At 48.0% G+C, this 11735-nt stretch overlaps 1 long non-coding RNA gene across 1 annotated transcript in view; it reads right to left on the minus strand.

The window, feature by feature from the left end:
- The window catches only part of LOC129620654 (uncharacterized), a 33058-nt gene extending 22873 nt beyond the window's left edge, over positions 1-10185 (minus strand). Inside the window, exons 1-2 of the long non-coding RNA XR_008698638.1 lie at positions 10104-10185; positions 9847-9998 (exon numbers count right to left, since the gene is read on the minus strand). This is a non-coding gene — a long non-coding RNA (uncharacterized LOC129620654). The remainder of the gene's footprint in view (positions 1-9846; positions 9999-10103) is intronic.
- Positions 10186-11735: the final 1550 nt, after the last annotated feature.

Consider the following 11735-nt stretch of genomic DNA (forward strand, 5'->3'; position numbering starts at 1 on the left):
GCCCTGCTGGGGCACACACCTGCCCACCTAGGGCTGCCCATGCGCTGGGCGAGGCCCCCGAGGCAGGGATGCTCAGTTTACTGCCAGAAGCTCTGTCCACAAGACCGACTGGAGGCAGGGGGCCCGCTGTGGGAATCAGGACTTGGTGCACCAGGAAGAGAAAGAATCTTGGGCTGAACTGGGATGGAGAGGCACATCCTAAAGCAGATCAGGATACAACCCAGGAACTCAGGTATCTTTAAGCTCAAAATGCCATGGGATTCCTACTGATGTCAGTCGCTCTCAAACTAAATGCAAATGCCGAAGGAGGCTAGCAGGAACCCAAAGGGGTAAAGCTGGGTAGACCGCCATGACCTAGAGAAGACCTTTCTACAGAGGGGAGCCACAGCTCAGTATCAGCCGAACATTTAAGAGAGCCCAGAAATTCAGAGTAAAATCTGTGGGCAGTTTTTAAAAAAAAAAAAAAATTTACAATAATTTAAAACAAAACAACAGCAAAACTGACTGTTGACCTCATGAGACATGCCTATGGGCAGTTTTAGTTCATGAATCACGAGTTTGAGACATTTGTGAAATGTTGGTTGAATGAATGAATGCTAACTTTCTGTTTACTCCTCCTGCTCTAGACTTAGACTTTCGTGAGAGGAAGGTTGAAAAAAAAAAAAAAAATCAAGCAGCTTTTATTGGGTACCTACTGACATGGGCTTCCCTGGTGGCTCAGAGGGTAAAGCGTCTGCCTACAATGTGGGAGACCTGGGTTTGATCCCTGGGTTGGGAAGATCCCTTGGAGAAGGAAATGGCAACCCACTCCAGTACTCTTGCCTGGAAAATCCCATGGTCTGTGAAGCCTGGTAAGCTACAGTGCATGGGGTCACAAAGAGTTGGACACGATTGAGCGACTTCACTTCACTTCTTCACTGACTGAGTGACTAACGCTTTCACTTTGGCCTTCCTGGGTGGCTGAGATGGTAAAGAATCTTAGCCTGCAATGCAGGAGACCTGGGTTCGATTCCTGGGTTGGAAAGATCCCCTGGAGAAGGGAATGGCTACCCACTCCAGTATTTTTGCCTAGTGAATGCCATGGACAGAGGAGCCTGGTGGTCTATAGTCCATAGGATCGCAAAGAGTTAGACATGACTGAGCAACTCATGCTTTCCCTTTTTCACTGTCTTCCCAAGACACAGATAAACATTGTGATAGATTCAGAAAATCAGATGACCTGGTCCCAGTCCTCGAGGGTTTACTCTGGGATTGGGGAGACTGCAGTGACACAGGCAAAGAGACTGGCCTTGACAGGGCTTGCTTGTATGGCACAGAATGTTCAGGGACAAGGAGAAAGCAGGCACCGCTTCCCAGAGGAGGCGGTGTCTGGGCTGAACCTCGACAAATGGGTAGAACACGCACTCGTTCGGGCTGCTTGTGACCTCTGAAACTGGAAGGATTCTCACCCCACCCAGGACATGGAGAACTGTACAGAATCAGGACCCAGGAGCACAGGAAGAGGAGGTTCCACCTGCTAAGAAAGAGTGGCCACCGTATTATTGGCACCAACCTCCCAACCCCACCCACCACCACTGCCACCAAATTATGGGTAGGATCTTCAAGGAAAAGTTATTGAGGGGGAGGCACGAGCCATGAACAAGCTGTGGAGAAAGAGCGGCCATTTAGGAAGGACCAAGAGGCAGGCCTGGTGCTCAGCACCTTTGAAGAAGGACAAAGGGGGACAAATTTCACATAAAGGCCATGAAATTTCTGGGCCTTCCTGATTTCCTGACAATGGCCCTAGCTCTAGCTCCTTGCAAGAAATAAAAGGCAAAGGGAACTAAGCGTGGGCTGATCTCAGGCTCCACCCATGTTACCCCTGTATGTCTTACAATGCTTGCTGCAGGGCGGGAGGCAAAGAGCACAGCAGCTCCCTGAACTCCGCTCCCCAGCATGGGGCCCGCACCCAAGAGCTGAGTGAATCTTCTGAAGTCTCCCAGCCAGATATGGCCAAGAGGAGGCAAGCCCAAGTCTGCCTGACCCCACAGCCCAGGCTCTTTCCACTCCACTGGGAAAGCCTACATCCCCAGGGTTCTCAAACAATTACTGGATGTGCTCCATCCCCATGACCACAGCCAGTGGATGGTCAGTGGGTTGGAAGAGCAGTGTGCAAACATTGCTCATGCAGCTGGGCATTCAGACTCACCAGAGATCCTCTGAAACGATACGGGCGTCCTTTTCACTCTGTGCCTCAGTGTCCTCTGCACCAACCTGTGGCCAGAACACCTCCAGGGAGAGAGACCCACAACCTCACTCCCTCCTCTGACTGCCGGCAGGCTGAGCTCCAATTAGCTGGCCTCTCTTTAGACTTCAGAGACATTACTTTGCCAACAAAGATCTGTCTAGTCAAGGCTATGGTTTTTCCAGTGATCATGTATGGATGTGAGGGTTGGACTATGAAGAAAGCTGAGTGCTGAAGAATTGATGGCTTTTGAACTGTGGTGCTGGAGAAGACTCTTGAGAGTCCCTTGGACTGCAAAGAGATCCAACCAGTCCGTCCTAAAGGAGATCAGTCCTGGGTGTTCATAGGAAGAACTGACGCCGAAGCTGAAACTCCAATACTTTGGCCACCTCATGCGAAGAGTTGACTCATTGGAAAAGACCCTGATGCTGGGAATGATTGGGGGCAGGAGGAGAAGGGGACGACAGGGGATGAGATGGTTGGATGACATCACTGACTCGATGGACAAGAGTTTAGGTGAACTCAGGGAGTTGGTGATGGACAGGGAGGCCTGGTGTGCTGCGATTCATGGGGTGGCAAAGAGTCTAACACGACTGAGTGACTGAACTGAACTGAATGGTCATGGTGCTCGCGTTCTACACAACATGGACAAGGCACCTTGAAGACCCCTTTCTTGTTCTCCCTCTCCCTTGTTGTCCCTATCTGCCGCTCCTTTTCTTTCACATGTGTTCCTCACATGCCACGCTCTCTGACACCCTCCTCCATCCCCGTGCCTCTCCCCAAATGCAGGGCCATCTGTGCGTCTCCTTTAAAAGTGATGCTCACTGTGGCCTTCCAGGGCTCCCCTGGTGGCTCAGATGGTAAAGAATCCACCTGCAATGTAGGAGACCTGGGTTCAATCTCTGGGTCAAGAAAATCCCCTAGAGAAAGGAATGGTTACCCACTCCAGTATTCTTGCCTAGAGAATTCCATGGACAGTGGAGCCTGGCAGGCTGCAGTCCATGGGATCCCAAAGAGTTGGACACGACTGAGTGACTAACATTGGGGCCTTCCAGATGGGACGGACCAGCAAAGGGTCCAGCAAGAGAAATACCTCCCTGTCCTCAATGCTCTTTGTCAATTAATGTCACCTAAAATCACACCAATTTTCTTGCTAATCAACTCATGTCAAGTTTACCATCAACATAAACCCCCAAGTTTTTCACATCCTCCCATCCAAGATGGATAGGTCTATTTGTTTAGGCCCTAAGGTTTCAGATGTACCTTTAACCCTATTATTTTTTATCCTGTTACAGTTAGCCAAAACTCATCCAAACTATCTATCATTGAGGGGGGGGGGGGATTTTAATTCTTTAATCCAAAGTATGAGCTACTCCTAGCCACTAGTAGATGGTTCTTCCTAGTCTCTGATGGAACTGTTGATATAAAGGTTTTGGGGGAGCTTTGAGACACTGATGGAACTATCTGTCCAGGCTGACATTCACCTGTTTCAATCAGCATTTTAAGGCTTCCCTTGTGGCTCAGCTGGTAAAGAATCTGCCTGCAATGCGGGAGACCTGGGTTTGATCCCTGGGTTGGGAAGATCCCCTGGAGAAGGGAAAGGCTACCCACTCCAGTATTCTGGCCTGGAGAATTCCATGGAGTGTATAGTCCATGGGGTCGCAAAGACTTGGACACGACTAGCAACTTTCACTTCACTTCACTTCACTGAGCACATTCCCAGCCACTCTATTTATGCTGTCTTCGCTTCACTGTCCTCAAGAATGCCCTAAGGTCCTTCCTGCCTACTGCAATGCCATGAGCTCCCAACTCAGGATTCCCGTGCCCTCCCTAAAAGGGCAACTGGAAGGCCATCTCTTTTCTTGGTGACTCCATGCTGATTCGTAATGGCCAGAATTTTCTTTCTCATATCCTTAGAAGACATTCCTTTACCTGTAGATGAAAGAGATTATCCTTGAACCCCAAAGCAGAAGCTAAAGTCAGTCAAACAGTCAAACTTGTTATCTCACTGTGGCTGGGCATGTCCATCTGTCCATCTGCTCCTCCAGTTCCCCTCTTCATCCTTCTCCCCTGGCTCTGTGCCCCAGGAGGCTAACTTTGAGGACATCATCACTGGGCACCCTTGCCCTCTGGCTTCAGTTGGGTTCAGCCAATGAAAGGCACCCAGAGAGAGGAAGGCAGGGCAACATCACGGGTTTATATTCCCCTGGTTCCTCTCCACCAGCCCCTACTTGGCTGTGTCCGTCTACTTCCCTCTACTCAAGGCCATAGCACCTGTTAGGCGGTTCTCTCCTAAGGAACTTTCTCTCATGCCTCTGTCCCTCTCCCCATAGGCTCTTACTCCTCTTAGCCCTGGAAGGCTTCCCCGTACCTTATTAGTTTCCTTTAACCTTACTCAACCTGTAAGTCTTCCCATTTCTAAATTCTCCTCAATTACCCAGAGTGTGCCATCTGTCTCCTGCCAGGATGCTGATGGATGCACTCCTGTTCTGAATCATGTCGCCCAAAGCCTTAGACAACAGTGTTCAGGTGTGTGGGAGGTTGTGTAGGTGCTGATGAGAACATTATAGTGGTTAAGTGCACAGAATCTATGGTCTAACCAACTGGGGTTGAATTTTATCTCCACCATTTTCTCATTTTGTGGCTATTTCACTTTGTGAACCTCTGCTTTCTCTTCTGCAAAATGGGAACAGGGGCTTCCCTGATAGCTCAGTTGGTAAAGAATCCCCCTGCAATGCAGGAGACCCTGGTTTGATTCCTGGGTCAGGATGATCCACTGGAGAAGGGATAGGCTACCCACTCCAGTATTCTTGGGCTTCTCTTGTAGCTCAGCTGGTAAAGAATCCACATGCAATGCGGGAGACCTGGGTTTGATCCCTGTGTTGGGAAGATCCCCTGGAGAAGGGAAAGTGTACCCACTCCAGTATTCTGGCCTGGAGAATTTCATGGACTGTATAGTCCATGGGGTTGCAAAGAGTCAGACACGAGTGAGCGACCTTCACTTTCACTTTCAATCCCTTCTCACAAGCTCATTGCAAGGACTCAATGAGATTATAGTAGTAAAACACTGAGTTTAGCATCAAGTTATAATGCATCACTCTATAAATGAGAGTTATCATAGATTATTATTAAAAGAAAATCCAACCATTGAGGGTGTTGCTTTGGTAATAGGATCAGCTATCAGTATGCTTCTAGATTTTGCTAGATTTTTTATAGCTACCAGGGAATTTGGACCTCAGGTTATCTGTCCACATGCTACAGGAGAAAGAAAACAAACATTATTGTTGTTATTTTAATAGGTAAAGAAACTGTCAATTCTATTATTAATACTCAGTTTCAAGAGAAGTTTTAACAGAGAATACTCTAGAAGACTGTTTTTTATATTCGATCTAAACTTTCCTACCTCTTCTTGGCATGATCTTAAAGTCCCCCAATCACAAAGCATGATTCCTACAAGTTTAAACTCCACAAATGTGATGCCCTTTCACCTGCCCTTGCAGAGCTCCCCCCACCATCCCATTCTTCCCCAAATGATGTTCTTAACCAAAATAAGCCTCAGAAGAGAGTCTCTTAACTCTGTCCAAAAGCTAAAACCAAGAGAGGACAAAAGTTCTCTGGTCAGTCACATTTCACCCAACTATTTTTAGCTGGCATAGGGTGAAACAAGGTTCCCCAAAGATCTGGGTCCTGTGAAAGTTGGAAGCTCTGCCAAGATGGAGGAATACAGCTCCCCCCATTGGAAAAGAGAGAACAATTCCCTCCTTCATCACTTGCTGCCAAGGAGTCTTCCACCTGCTCTGTCTTGCTTACATTTGATCCCATTGGGTTGGTCTGCTTGTTCACTGTTTCAGCCCCAACCTTTGCTACCAAGCTGTCAATTTGTCAATTCATTCTGTGGACCGTCTCATGCCACATTATCCTCCAGCTCTTGTGTTGGAAGCTTGGTGGGTTTCTGAATCTCTGTCCTAATGGAAATGCATGACAAAGTGTCCTGGATTCTCAACCTGGACACACTTCTTTTTCCTGGTTTCTCTCTCCTAAGAGCCCCAAGCTCTGCCATACCCTTCTTTCAGCCCTTTCCTCCTCCTACTCACATAGATGCATCAAGGGCAAGCATCTTCCTGCCCAGAGATATCTGCGCTTCCACATACTCCTATATGACCTTCCACTCTCTGACCTCCATTGCTGAAATCCCTTGAGTTCGAAAACCAGAGATGTTTCCATGACTTTTAAGGCTTATATTGGCAAGGCTTACAGAGAAGGGAGTGAGGGACCATGCTGAGTTTCTGCCTGACCCCAGATCACCACTGAGGGCAATGCTATGGGAAGGTTGCCTCCCCACAGGCCTAGGGGCTATCTCATTGGGATGACACCATTGGAGACTCAGTGTCCACTCTTCTGTTCCTTCAGTCTTCAGGCAGGATACTGGGCAGATGGAAACTGAGTTTCAAGTTAAAGGAGTGGGTAGAACTCCATACAGTGATTTATGGCCTAGGCCAGGGCTTTCAAAGCTGTATAAAGAGCTATTCCTGGCCAAGTTCCTTATTAGTCATATGTGTGAAATGGAAACATCACTTTGTCAGAAATATACTCCCCCACCTCCTCCCCAACTGTGTCTATAATCAGGTTCTGGAAATAGAGCTGGGTGTTGGGAAAAGGACTTAAGGGAAGAACACTTTACTAATAGACCTTGCATCACCCTGGCAGCGGCATTTGCACCAAACACTGATGGAAAGAGCTCCTGGGGCAGGCAAAAAAAGGATAAACCAACTTCACGTTGGCATTGCCCCCAGAGGTGCTTTTCTGTAAATGAATAGATTGTGAATGTTTCAGCTTTCTCATTTGTCATTTTATCTATTCAGCACTCATCTACTCGTCTAGTACCCATGCCCCATTTTCCTCTTAGGGAATCCCACCGTATCCTCTGTTCTCAGTCCATGAGATTCTAGGGCAGCTCAAGATGAAGCACATGATCCAGGCTTAAGCCAATCAGTGCAGTCCATTCTCCCGGGGATAGAGGTTAGTTTAAGAACTGGCAGCTGATCAATCAGATTCAATTAGATACCTTGAGGTTTTTCTCTAGGATTTCTGGGAAAAAGATTCACTCTTTCCCTTAAACCTCAAATCTGGGAGATGTAGGGCCTGGAACTGCGGCTATTTTTCTATCATGTGAAAACTGAGTCTGGAGCCAGCAGAGCTGAGAGATGGAAAGTAATCACGTCCTGACAACGGTCCTGAATCCAGTTGTGTCTGATGCTAGTTCTCATTCTAGATCTTTTGGTTGCAGGGACCATTAGATTTCCCTTTTGTGAAAGCAGTTTGAGACAGATTTTCTGTCCCCGGCCTTTGTTAACAGTTGTTTAAAAGAATACATAAGGCTTAAATGGAACTAAAAGAAAAGCAGGAGGGCCAGCACTAGGCCTGCAATGTGCAAGCACAATCTGTGGCTCAGGTGTACAGACTGAGGTTCATCACACACTTTAATGTGAGCAAAGCACACCAGGATGTACCCAGACAGGAAGAGGAAGAGCCCCAGACAGGAAGTTCCCCCAGCAAACACCACCTTTTAGAGATGAAATTGCTAAGACCATTTCTATTGAGTTCAGTCTGTGTTACACCCCACTTCATATATTTAATGCAATAGTAAATACTACTACTTTAGTAAAACTCCCTCATTTATACCATTTCAACTTATAATTCCCTATAATTTACTCCTTTTCCTTATGAATTCATAAAGAAAAAAATACCTGTTCATCTATGAAATGACTTCTCATTTAATCTCTGCCTTCCCCTCATTGAATTGATCAAAGTTCTTCAGAGAAACAGAGCCAATGGGAGGTAGAGATAGAGATATAAGACAAGAGAGAGGTTGAGAGATTTTTTCCTAATTGGCAGCAGGCAGCCCGGATTCAGATAAGAGTTGATGTTACAGCCTTGAATCCAAGGTTAGACACTCAGGCAAAATTTTCATGTTGCAATTTGGAGGCAGAATTCCTTCTTCTTTGGGAAACCTCATCCTTTGTCCTAAAGGCCTTCATCTGATTGGATAAGACCCACCCACATTATGGAAGGTCATCTACTTTACTTCAAAATCAACAGATTGCAAATGTTAATCACATCTAAAAAATACCTTCACAGAAACATCTAGACTAGTGTTTGACCAGATAACCTGGCACCACAGCCTATATAAGTTGACAAATAAAACTAACCATCACACCCAGTTGTAACCAATAGTCCCATCAACTCATCCACATATTAGTGAGGGTTCAGCTCCAGATTCTCAAGCCAATACCAAGGAGGACTCTATACAAATGACATCCTCTTGTCAAAGTTCTATTAGTTCCCAGCATAGAGGAAAATTCATAATGATCACTCAGTTCAGTTTGGATGATTTGCTTCATTATTTCTGTTGCTGTTGAAGTATGTAAATCAGCTCTCATTTATTAAATCTCCCTTGGTTTAGTTTTCACTATTTGCAGAATTTCCCTTCTTAACCACCATCCCAGAAAAGCCCTTGAGCCCTGCCCCACAGATGTGACCACTGTATCCTAGTTGAAGGCAACAAAGGAGCCCTGGGGTGTTGGGGTGAAGCACCTCGAGCAGGAGAAAGCATTTGTCCCATGAGTTCTGCCTGTAGGAGAGCCTGAAGTGAAACAGACACAAAGAAGACATTTCACCTGGCCTGGGTCTAGTAGAGAAATTGACCTTTGGTCCCCATAAGCACGTGTGTGTGCTCAGTCGCTTATGTCCAACTGCTGCGACCTATGGACTATATAGCCCACCAGGCTCCTCTGTCCATGGAATTCCCCAGGCAAGAATACCAGAGTGGGTAGCCATGCCCTCCTCCAGGGGATCTTCCCAAGCCAGGGATCGAACCTACATCTCCTGCATTGCAGGCAGGTTCTTTACCCACTGAGCCACCTGGGAAGCCCTCCCGCCCCTCTCGGCCATAAGCACAAGTTACTACAGTTCCGTGTGCTTTCAACTGAAGGACTTTGGTCCTGCCTTCTGAAGATCTGGGATACATCTACTTATACTATAAGCCAGGTACTTTTTTTTATTCTCTTTAGCTACCTGTTCTAGGTCCCATCTTGGCTTCTAGCCCTGCTTTATGCCCCAGGATGTCTCCTTGAAGCAGCTACCTTCCGTCAGGCATCTGTGCCAGGAGGGAATAGTGGCGGTGATAGCAGGCCCTGTCAGTCCACAGGACTGCACTTCTACAGCTTCATAAGTTTTTCTGAGGATGTTCTTTAGGCTTCCGTGCCATGACTGATGACACCAGGTCAAAGCCTCCAGTGATGCCTACTCATCCCAAATCTGATATTTCCCAGCTTCCCTTGCTGGGAAATTGTTAGGTCCCTGGTTAGGGCAAAGCCAGGTGACTGGGTTCCAGCCAAAGAGACATGGGCAGAAATGGTATTAGCCAATTCTACAGGCCCTTAACAGCATCTCAGCAATCCTCCTGTTCTACCTTCCCTGTACGGCAATCCTGATGTCCCAAGTTTCAGATGGTGTGACAACTGAGATGTGGGGGTGTATTTGTTACTACAGCCCAGTCTTTCCTGCACTGACTAACGCACAGCGTAAGAAGGAGTGTTCCTCTGACCCACGGCCCTCCTCACCTCACTGAGCCGTCTCACAGATGGAGGGTATTCCCCGCATCTCTCTCAATCTCTGATGAAACAAACTTGGACGTCTGCTGTGCTGATGGTGGCAGGTCAGGAGCAGCACCTTTGTGTCTACAGTTGCCCAGGATCTGCTCTGTCCCAAATCCCTAAGGAAAGGCACAAATTAGTGAAGTAATTGAACCACAGTAGGTTTTTCTGAAAAGGCTTTCACAGCTTTGAGCTCAGTTAGGAGGAAAGAGAGAATTTCAGACCCTAAACTGTATGGAACCGTTTCTACTTCAGTTGAAGACATCCTTGCTAGGATCAAAACACAGAGTCTTATCTGTTGAGAATTCGTGTTCCTACATTACAAAAAGCCTACCCTGCCTGCCACGCCCTGTGATCCGTGAATGAGGGTGGGGCTGCTTGGTATTTTCATACTGTTGGAAACAGTGGCCTTGTTGATCTCAGAGAGTCCCAGATTAAGCTGATTTCGCTATTTTTAATCTCTCCGGAAATAAGCAAAGAAGACAGGCCTAATTGCAAACAGACTGAACTTTACATAGGAAATATGTAGGTCCCCCGAGGCACCTAGAAAGTGTCTGAAACCCTACCAGCCTCCTCGTCTCCCCCACTGCATGCTTCCCTCCCCAGAGCACGTAGGCCTTGCACCCAGGGAGGCCTGGTGGGGGCAGGAGGGGTTGGAATCAGGAGTTCAGCTCTGGCCTTGAACTGGCCAAACCAGCCCAGCCAGCCCCTGGGGCCTGAAGGCAGGGGCTTTGCATGAGAAACCGGAAGATATTCTACCCACAACTTGAACCATGGCTTTGGGAAGGCTCTTTGTTTTCCCATCCCCTTTATTTTGGGTTTTTTTGACCCTTCTCTACTCTGTTGCTTGTCAAATTCCAGGCATAGGGAGGATTTCAAACAGCACCATCAAGGATGCAACACACTCACCCACACACACACACACACACACACTGCAATTCCATTTGCCACACAGCCCTGGGATTTGTGGCTAAGTGTGGCCCAGTAAGAGCTTTCTAACCATTCACATGGCCCCCAGCCTTCCCCACAAAGCCAATGTGAAAGTGCCAGCCAGAACCCTGGGCCTTGCTGGCAGCTGTGCTGCTGGGTCGCTGCAGGAGGTGGGACAAGGCCCTGTAGCCTGCTGTGCCTCAGTTTCCCTGCCCGTCAGTTTGGACAACCATGACCACAGCTAATTCAGAATTGTCTGCCTGCTGGTGGGATCGAGCACTGGAGGGGGCTCAGATTTATGGCACAGAAGTCCCAGAATGAGTCAAACAAGAAAAAGACCAAAATAGATTGGGAGCCGAGGGCCCAGAAAGGCAGCCAGAGGAGATTAGACACGCTGCGGAGAGAACCATCCCGATGACTTTATTGAGGGCTCTTGCTCATAAACAGCCAGTGTGTTACGTTAACTTCCATGGCAGGCCGATCCTTGCCTAGGATGGGAAGTTTGGGATTGGAGCCATCCGTGGGTCCTGCTGCTGCTGAGGTCACCCCAGGAGCTGGGGCTCTTCCAAAGAAAATCAGCATGGGGCTCTGAGGCTTGGCGAAATGGCTGGACAGATGGACAGTTCTCTGAGTGAGAAAGTCATGGTTACCAGGCAGGGGGGAGTGGTAAGTGTCCCCCGTGCCGCACCTCTGCTGGTGGAAGCAAGTCTTGGTTTATGGGGCATTTCTGCTGAAAAGCCCTTCTTCCCTTACCTTTGCCTCTTGAGCTCATGAATCCTAACAGTGGGCAGCAGGCCAGGAGCACAGACGTGGAAAAGACCCAAGAACTGCTGCCATAGCTCCCACCCCTGGGAGCCCCCAGTCCGTGGCCATCCCCAGCCATGACTTTCCCTGTCACATCCTGACCCTTCACATCCGCTGCCTCT

Source organism: Bubalus kerabau, chromosome 10, assembly GCF_029407905.1.
Source record: "Bubalus kerabau isolate K-KA32 ecotype Philippines breed swamp buffalo chromosome 10, PCC_UOA_SB_1v2, whole genome shotgun sequence".
Classification (NCBI taxonomy): Eukaryota; Metazoa; Chordata; class Mammalia; order Artiodactyla; family Bovidae; genus Bubalus; species Bubalus kerabau.